Genomic DNA, 9435 nt, shown 5'->3' with positions numbered 1-9435 from the left:
GAAAAGACAGGATTGTTCTCTAGTATGATCTACAGACAGAGGAGAGGAAACTTTTTTCAGGGAGGCTTACGTGTTGCCTTTTATTGTTTGGGCTTGGGTGGGAAAAAGTAGAAAAGACATGTTTTGTATCTGCTTTGCTATAAGAAGAGGCATTTCTTCGTTGAGAAGTTATTGGATAAAAATTAATCTTTTATTACTTGAAAATCTGTCCAAGGAAAGGCTGCTTGGTCCTACTGCTATCTATTGCTTGAGAGGAGAAGCTCTTCAGAGCCCCAAAATAAATATGAGTTATTTGGCAGTTCTCTTTCTTAAGGGTACTGCTTATTCCTGAAAGAACATGACACTTTGTCCACACCCTGCCACAGGATGGATAAAAGACTTATACTAAAAAAGATTGTCACTATTTCAAAAGTTCAGGGGTATCAGAGAATCATCTTTGCCCAAGAGGAAAATCATGAGGATTAGAAGGGGAACAGACAGCAGAAAAGCAGTTTCCCCACTAGATGATGCTCAGCATAGACTTTTGTAAAGAGACCAAGACAGTCCAGGATTGTGACATCCAAATGGTATTTCCCTATTCTTGTACTTTCCTGCTAGGCTTCTATAATTGTGTGCCCAGTCCCCCACACACAATATGCATTGGTGGGAAAGTGTGACTCACATTTATGGATGGACTCAAATTCTGATTATTCCTATTCTTGATTTCTATTGAATAAATTCTTGAATAATTCCTGTTCTGGTTTTCTATTAAGTAAATATTATGATTATTTTGCTTTTGCCTTATTCTTTAGTAAATATTTCATGCTTATGAATCAATGGTGCTGTAGAGATTGATTTATGTAAATGGGAAACAAAACAATGGGGGCTTAGCTATAGCAAGTAGGAATCCCCTATGTCCTAATTTCCCCATACCCCACCAATCAGTTTTACTTCAAAGATCTTGAAAAAAGAGTTTGAACAGTAGTCATATAGCTGGCCTTCTGAGCACATCACCTTTAATGGACCGAACAGGCCAGCCCCAATCCAAGGAGAGAACATGAAGAAAATTGGTGCCATATCTGGGCAATATTATTCAGTAATTTCAGTCACATCTGATTCTTCATGGATTTCTTGGCTAAGATACTGGAATGATCTCTCATATTCTTCTCTAGGAAGCTGAGATGAAAAGAGTTAAATAACAATAATAACTTAAATAACAGGATCAGACGGCTAGTAAGCATCAGAATAATTTGAATTCAGGTCTTCACAAGTCCAGGCCTAGCACTTTATCTACTGGTCCACTGCCCTTCATTATCTATTAGCTGCCTATTATATAAAACTAATTATATAACCATACAATGTTAATTCCAAAATCATTTAAAAAGAAATAGCCATTATGCTCTTAAATGTATAATGCTATAATGAAAGGCATATAATGAAAGGAGAGGGAAAATGGAAGTCATGGATTTCAGTCCCAATTATCTAAAATACTAGTTGTATAAATTAGATTAAATCATATCACCCTTCCAGGCTTTACTCTCCTCATCAGCAAATGAGGGATTTGGACTGGATAAATCTCTGAAGCCTCTGCCATCTCTGATATTCAATGATTTTATGTATTCTATAAATCCCTATGAAAACATACTTAGTAGAATTTGTAAGAAGCTTAAAGTCTGCTTAGCAGATGTCATTTCTTAGTGTGCCTCTTCAGTTAATTTATAGTATGACATATACTGTTCTCCATAACTTGCAAAAGACAAAAGTTTCAACAATCTGATAAGAAAAAGAGAATCCTCTAAATGTACAATTCTTATTCTCTCTGAATCCTGAGGGCATTCATTTCTCCAATAGTATGACTCCTAGCCCATAATATTCATACATATTATTATGGCATCAATATGTAAATAGAATCAACTTAATTACAAAATAAAATGGGAGTAAATTTCATTCTAGGACATCCATCCATACATAGACCCTTTGTCTGTTATTGATATTATTAACCAAAACTCTCTGGAATCCTTGAATCAAAATACACAAATTTACAAATAAATCTCTCAAACAGTTTGTAGGCAATTAGAATGAAATTCTCAATCTACAATCCATCCAAACAAATCATGACTAGTCACCATCTCTCAGAAGCGTTATGCTTCTGTTCCTTTAGAGATAATGCTCTCTACAACCATCACATGCTTACAATCTACTCAAATTTTATTATTTTCACTGATATCTCTTGATTTTATATCACTCATTCTGAACTCATCTTCCTCACTCCAAGTCGAAGGCTTTATCAACTATACTACTATCTGCTGTGCCATATAAAGAAATTAAGAATTGATGTCATTAAGATCCATGTGAAAAATAACAAAAAAGGTTTGAGTTTGAAGTCTCAAATAAACTAATGTGGAAGGAGGGAAATCATCAGCTTTGTTAAATCCTATTGATCCATAAAGAACCTTTGTTCTATGGTTATTACTTAACAAGTTGAACCTAGTATAAAGAGAAGACAATCTATCAGGTTTTATTTATCAGCACAAAGCCTAAACCATAGCAGGCATTCAATAAATAATATGGCAATTCAATAAATAAATATCAAAAAAAGAATAAAGTGGATTTATCAAATGCTGCACTTACAATCAAAACAACCTGAATTTGATCATATCTAGTTGTGTCTCATTTATGAAATAGATATTATGATAGTACCTTCAAAGACTTATTGAGAAATTAAATATGATGAAGTATTTAAAGCACTTTTCAAAGTACATAAAATATATATAAATACTTTTAAAGTATTTTATAGTATAAAATATAAATAAAGTATATAAATATTTTAAAGTATATAGTCTATAAATAGTTATTATGTTAAAGTATATAAATAGTAATTATTAGTATTATTATCATTATCATTATTATTATTATTGTTACCTCTTTTACACAAGATTGTTTCTCATTCCACTATTTGAGGATGCCCTCCCAACTACATTTTATTTAACTTCCTTATATTTATTTTGCATTTATTCTGCATATACTTATTATATGTTTACACTTGATCTCCCTCAATCAGATATAAGTTTCTTGGAGTAAAAATTGTACTTTTTTGTATTTATATCCCCAGCACCCAGAACTGTTCTAAGCATAAAGTAGGTGCATAATAAATGCTCACTGGGTGATTATTATAGTCTATAGAGAAAAGCCAGTATATTTTCAAACTGTTCTTTATTTCCTATTCACCAAGCAAATCTTCTAAATTTATGCAGATTTCAGGCAGCTGGATTAAGTGTTCTCAGAGCTGCCTTATAGTTCTCTTTAATCCTGGAGGCAGAAAGATATACTAGAATAGGCACTGGATTTGAATTTAGGGGGGCATGGTTTCCAAACTGAGCTCTATACTTAGTATATGGGTGACTGGCCAAGTTTCTTATCTCTCTGGGTTAGTTTTCTTATCTTAAAATGAGGGAATATGAAATAAATGACTGCTAAGGTACTTTGTACCTCTACAGTTTTGATCCTATTTTATGAATCTAACTCCAAACTATTTTATATACCTGATTAAAGTGTTCTTTTTTTTCTTATTCTAGTTTGAATACAATCATAGATTCAGTTACAAATTAGAGTCAAAACATAAAACATTTGCTAAATAATAAAATAAAAGCAGGAATCTTCATTTTCTGCCAGTAACTATTTGGTTTCAACTTCATGACAATCATGCCTTCCCTAGGATAATTTCATCACCTGAAATCTCATCATCATTCAAATTGACTCCACTGTGATACTTAACACCCTTTTTCAGTAACTTCAGTTACGCATCTCCTCTGATCCAAGGACTAAAGGGCAAAATAATAAGCTCACCCCAAGTCTTCCCTTATAGAATACTCAGAACTTTCCAGGTAACATTATATTTTCTGTCACTGGCTCTGTTTAAAACTTTCACCTAGAATGTGCTCCTCCCTTTTCAGCTTTCTTTAGTATATAATCTTCCTCCATTGTATTATAAGTTCCTTGATAATAAACACTATCATTCTTTTTCTTATTTGTGTCCATAGCACTTAGCAGGAGTGTCTGCCACATAATAGGTGCTTTATAAATGCCTATTGACTATTGATTGACCTGACTAATTATATTTATTCAGCATTTATAAGCAAACATTATATTTACCTAATAGAAGGGAAGCAGAAATAATTATGATATTTACTCAATAAAAGACCAAAGCAGTAATAATCAGATTATAAGAGCCTTTTCCTCTCCTCTCCATCTGGGGTCACACACTCCCACTAAAGCACATAGGAGGATTCACAGAAGAGAGTGGCCAAACACAGAATCCAAGTAGGGATCTTACATGGGTAGGGATACCTATGTCTCTGGGGGAATTCATAGCTCTGGACCAAAAGCACTAATGTTCTGGTCTCTTCAGGAACAGACTATCTTTTTTATCTGTTCTATTCTGATACTCTCCACTCTACAATTTTATCTATTCTTGAACTGATGAAATAATGATAAACTCTCTTTGCTGATAGCCAAGAGGTTGCTAAGAAAAAATATTGCATTCTTTCAGTGCCAAGCAGTCACTTTAAGATTATCCTTTGTCCAATCAGCTCCAAGCCTCCTATCATAGTGAAGCTCAGCTAACAATATTTTTTTTTCTCCCTCTCAAACTGTAGATGGCAATAGAAGACAACCTGGCATCCCTTCGATCTTTACCTTATTTCAGGCCATAGATGGCACTAGAGAGCAACAAGCTGGATAGGTCTAAAATGGCAATGGGATTCAAATCTCCTTCATTCAACAAATTGCCTTATTAGCAAGCAAAGCAATGGCTCTTCCAAATAGTAAGCTTCCAGGAACAAGCCAGATAAAAATGCAGATGTTTCAGTAGATTCATTCCTAACCTTCTATATCTTTTGTCTCAAGCTTCTTGTGATTTCTTCTGAGCTCATCTTACTCTCTTACTTTTTCTTCTGTTTCTTCCTAACATTTCTTCCTCAGACTTCTCCATAACTTGTAATTCCTCAAATTACAACTTCCTGTAGTCAGTAACTAAACTATACCTTAAACTTCAGTGCCCATCTCCTCTGATCTAAAGGCTAAAGGAAAAAATAATAAACTTTTCTAAAGAACTTTCCAGGTAACTTTTTATTTTCTATCACTGGCTCTTTTTAGAATCATCACCTAGAATAATTAGAACTTAAAGTAAACTATATAAATTCAAGACATTCACTTTCAAGTATACAGCAATGAAGTTTGATCAGTGTAAATTATGTGTGCCCGCATGAGGTATGGCTCAAAAGTAGGCAAGAACAGATGTCCAATATCTCTTCTCTAGGTGGACAAGGTGTTAGAGTGCTGGGTCTGGACTTAGGGAGACCTGAATTCAAATCTCATTTTAGACACTTACTAGCTGTACAATCATTGGGCAAGTCACTTACGTTGACCTCTTTTTCTTCATCTATAAAATAAGCTAGATAAGGAAATAGCAAACCACATGAATACCTTTCCCAAGAAAACCCCAAATGGGATTATGAAGAGTCGGACATGACTGAAAACTACAAAAATCACTTCTCTGCCCCCTTCTCTAAGGGAGACTTTGATTCTTCCCAGAAGGAGAAACCAGATATTGGTTGGGACCAGAGAGTTTGGCAACTCATCTTTCAGAGAGAGAGGGCACCATGCTAGAATTCTGTCTATCTGCTTCCTAAAATATTGGTAATCTACTGGAAGTAATTTATGTATAATCAAAGATCCTGATCACTATTCTGGAATGGAAAGAATTCTAAGCCATATATCAGAGGCTTGACTCCCTTCCCATCCTCTGCCAATTTCACAATGAACATACATAGCAAATAGCAAAACTCATTTATACATTAGAGCATACAGAAATCAGAGAAAGTATATTATATGTATAAGAATATATATACCAGATAATACAGAATGAAGTAGCTTTCCCACTGAGAACTAGGTAACTCAGTTTAAGTATGAGAAAGAGTTCCATGATCATCAGGATGATCTTAGAGAAGCCTGGGGAAACTTACATGAACTGATACTAAGTGAAATGAGCAGAACCAGTAGATCATTGTACATGGCAACAAGAAAGTTATATGATTATCAATTCTGATGGATGTGACTTTTTCCAACAATGAGATGATTCAGATCAGTTCCAATAATTTTGTGATGAAGAGAGTCATCTATACCCAGAGAAAAGACTGTGGGAACTGAGTGTGGACCACAACATACCATTTTCACTCTTTCTGTTGTTGTTTGCTTGCATTTTGTTTTCTTTTTCAATTTTTATTCCTTCTTGATCCAATTTTTCTTGTACAGCAAGATAACTATATAAATATGTATACATATATTGGATTTAAGATATATTTTACATATTTAACATGTATTGGATTACCTACCACCTAGGGGAGAGGGTGGGTGGAAGGAGGGGAAAATTTGGAACACAAGGTTTTGCAAGGATCAATGTTGAAAAATTACCCATGTATATATTTTGTAAATAAAAAGCTTTAAAAAACCCAAAGAGTTCCAAATCTCACCCAAGGGGAAATTCCCTGAAGTTTCTGAAGTCTGTAGTATAGCAAGCTGGGGACAGAGACATAATAGAGACTGTGAATTTTTCTGTTAGTTTCATCCCAGAGTCTTTCTCTTTTCATATACTTAAAGAGAAGGTAAAATCATACATCTCTCAGTGCTGCCACTTAAAACTCAGGAGCTTACTTCTGTTCCCACCAACTCCAACCTGTCCCCTTATATATATTTAGGACAATTTCCACCAAATTGGTGAGAATCCCACATAATTGGCTCTTTGAGCCAAGAATTACATTCTATTTATAATTTTATTAGTGATAACCTTTAAAACTCCAAGGACAGTTACATGTAAATAACAATTTGATGGACTATAATGCCTTATAGCCATCCTTGCCTCATATATTGTTCTGCCTTCACACTGGTATATTAATACATTCACTGAGGAGCAACTCTATCTAATCCTTAGAAAGACTGGGCTTCTTAAATAGATTTTAACAATTTTCCTTTTAACAAATTCTTTTTTTTTCTGAATCTTTAAGCAAACAAATTAACCACATTTGAAATGGAAAGGGTAAAGGGAATAAACGTTTATTAAACACCTACTATGTAACAGATACAGTGCTAAGCACTTTATAAAATTATTTCATTTGATCTTCACAGGTCTGTGAGTGTGGTATTATTAATCCCATTTTACAACTGAGGAAACTGAGGCAGACAGGTTTCTGTTTTGTTGGGTTTTTTTTAAGTGACAGCTAGTATCTAAGGCCAGCTTTCAACTCCAGTCTTCCTGACCTATTTTGCCATCTATTTGTACTACAAACATATTTCCTGAAAAAAGGTTTATTGTGGGAAAGGACTCAGTTCTGGGAATTTTAAAATAATTTATATTAGATCATTTTATGAGTCAAGGATACTACTAAGAATGAGTTCTTTTATAGTTCCACACAATACAGAGTAAATAAGGAAATCAAAATGAACTTAAGATTTTGTAACTCATTTAAATAATACTTTATGATTTACAAAGGGTTCTAGAACCTCACCACAAAATTTTGAAGCTGTATAGTGCAAATATTATAACACCCATTTTACAGATGAGGAACCTAAGCCACAGAGAGATAAAAAGATGTTTGTTCATAGAATTTGTAAATATTAGAATCAGGACTCGAATCTGGGTCTCCTAAGTATTTTTTCTTATGTATTCTCTACACGTTATTCATATCATTGATCTTAAATTGACTTTTCACTTGTCTCTTTTTACTGCTGACAGAAATTGACAAGAAGGGAGGGGGCACCAAAGAGACATCTTGTAACAAAGTCAAGGTAAGAAAAATGCAAGTCTGAATTTGTTGAGACATGCATCCCTCCTAAATATATTATTTTTAGCTTCAAAATTGAAACATATAATATACTACTAAATGTATAATTTGTAACAAGTTTGTTGCTATAAATCAGTGATTTGCCAATGTGTGTATTAGCAAATATCTAAAAACAACAAAAGCAACATTGCCTATTTGTCTGTAACAAATAATATACAGATGGAAGATGTTTACTAAATTGGCTTTCCTTCTTGAAGAGAACTATGACATTGTAAGAAAAACCACAGCTTGTAAGTGAATTGGATTTAAGTGAGGGTGGGCCATGGAGCCACCAGTCTCACTTTCTCCTCCAGAGTTACCTGAGTACAATGGCAAGGTATAGATGAGGATGGCTGGAGATGGTGCTGGGTACTGTGCAAGTCGTTGGTCTTTTTCAGCAAGGGTCTTTCCTAGCTTTCAGTTGTCTGAAGTAGCACTCACTCTTGTTGAATGAATGCAATGAATGAGAAAGAAGGAAAAATTAAATGGGCAGAATTTCCATCAAATATATAGATCAGATAGTCAAAAAGTAAGAAATTAATGGGTAGTACTTGGCAAAATACATCTCTTTCTGTTATGGGCCAGAACTTGAAACAAGGTGTTAAGTCAGTGGAATTGATAAAGACAATGGTAGTTCAGTACTTGTACTTAGTACTTAATACAGTTCTACAGGATTTACACCTATGATAAGAGAGCTTATAAGCTCAGACAAACTCAGCCAGAATCAGAAGTAGGGAAGACAGAGACTGTGGTGGTGGTGGTCGTCGTTCTGCCTCCCCCACAGAAATCAAGATACTTTCAGGAGAACCTCAAGAAAGCTGGTCTGGACCCCAGGCAAGGAGATAATAAAGTATTTGGACTTTAACACCTGGCTACACTGAACTGAAACAAAGGCAGCTCAGAAACCAACCCAAGAAGAATATTATATCTTTCTGTTTTTTAAAAATTTTTAAATCAATTATTGTTTTTAAAAATCCTAAATTTCCCCATATATTCCTTCACTTTTAATCCTAAATTAGTTCATATAACATATTGTTTTTTTAAGAAAAAAAAAGGAAGTAGAGAATATCATAAGCAAAAACAAGCAAGACACTGAAAAACAATTGAATACATGTTCCCCATCTATGTCAATCTGCTTTTAATTAGGTCCATGTGAATTCTTTACCACCTTGAATGTTACACTAAGATTTGACCCAGATTAGAAAAAGTAAAACAGGGGAAATTGGCTATGTTTTGCCAATTTTCTCCTTATTTGAGTAGGAAGCCAGGAAAAAGGATAGAATGTCATATGGTTTCCTATTAAACCTGTAACATGGCCAAATTCAGGCAGCCCAAGGCTTGTTTGCTTTTTTGAGTTTTTTTAAGTGTGCAAAACCTTAGTATTATTTAAATCAAAACATCTTGAAGTTCATCAAAATGTAGTATTTTTCTGGAAATGAAATTTATCTAAAATTCAAGGCATATTGTTCAAAATTAGAATTCTCTCAATGAGTTCTTAGAAAAGTTTTGTTTAGTATATGCTTCTTGGTAGCACCCTATTTCTTAGTTGTAAGAGGAGAGTTTTATGCAACCAATACTT

Source organism: Sarcophilus harrisii, chromosome 3, assembly GCF_902635505.1.
Source record: "Sarcophilus harrisii chromosome 3, mSarHar1.11, whole genome shotgun sequence".
Lineage (NCBI taxonomy): Eukaryota > Metazoa > Chordata > Mammalia > Dasyuromorphia > Dasyuridae > Sarcophilus > Sarcophilus harrisii.
Note: the sequence above shows the minus strand (reverse complement) of the source record.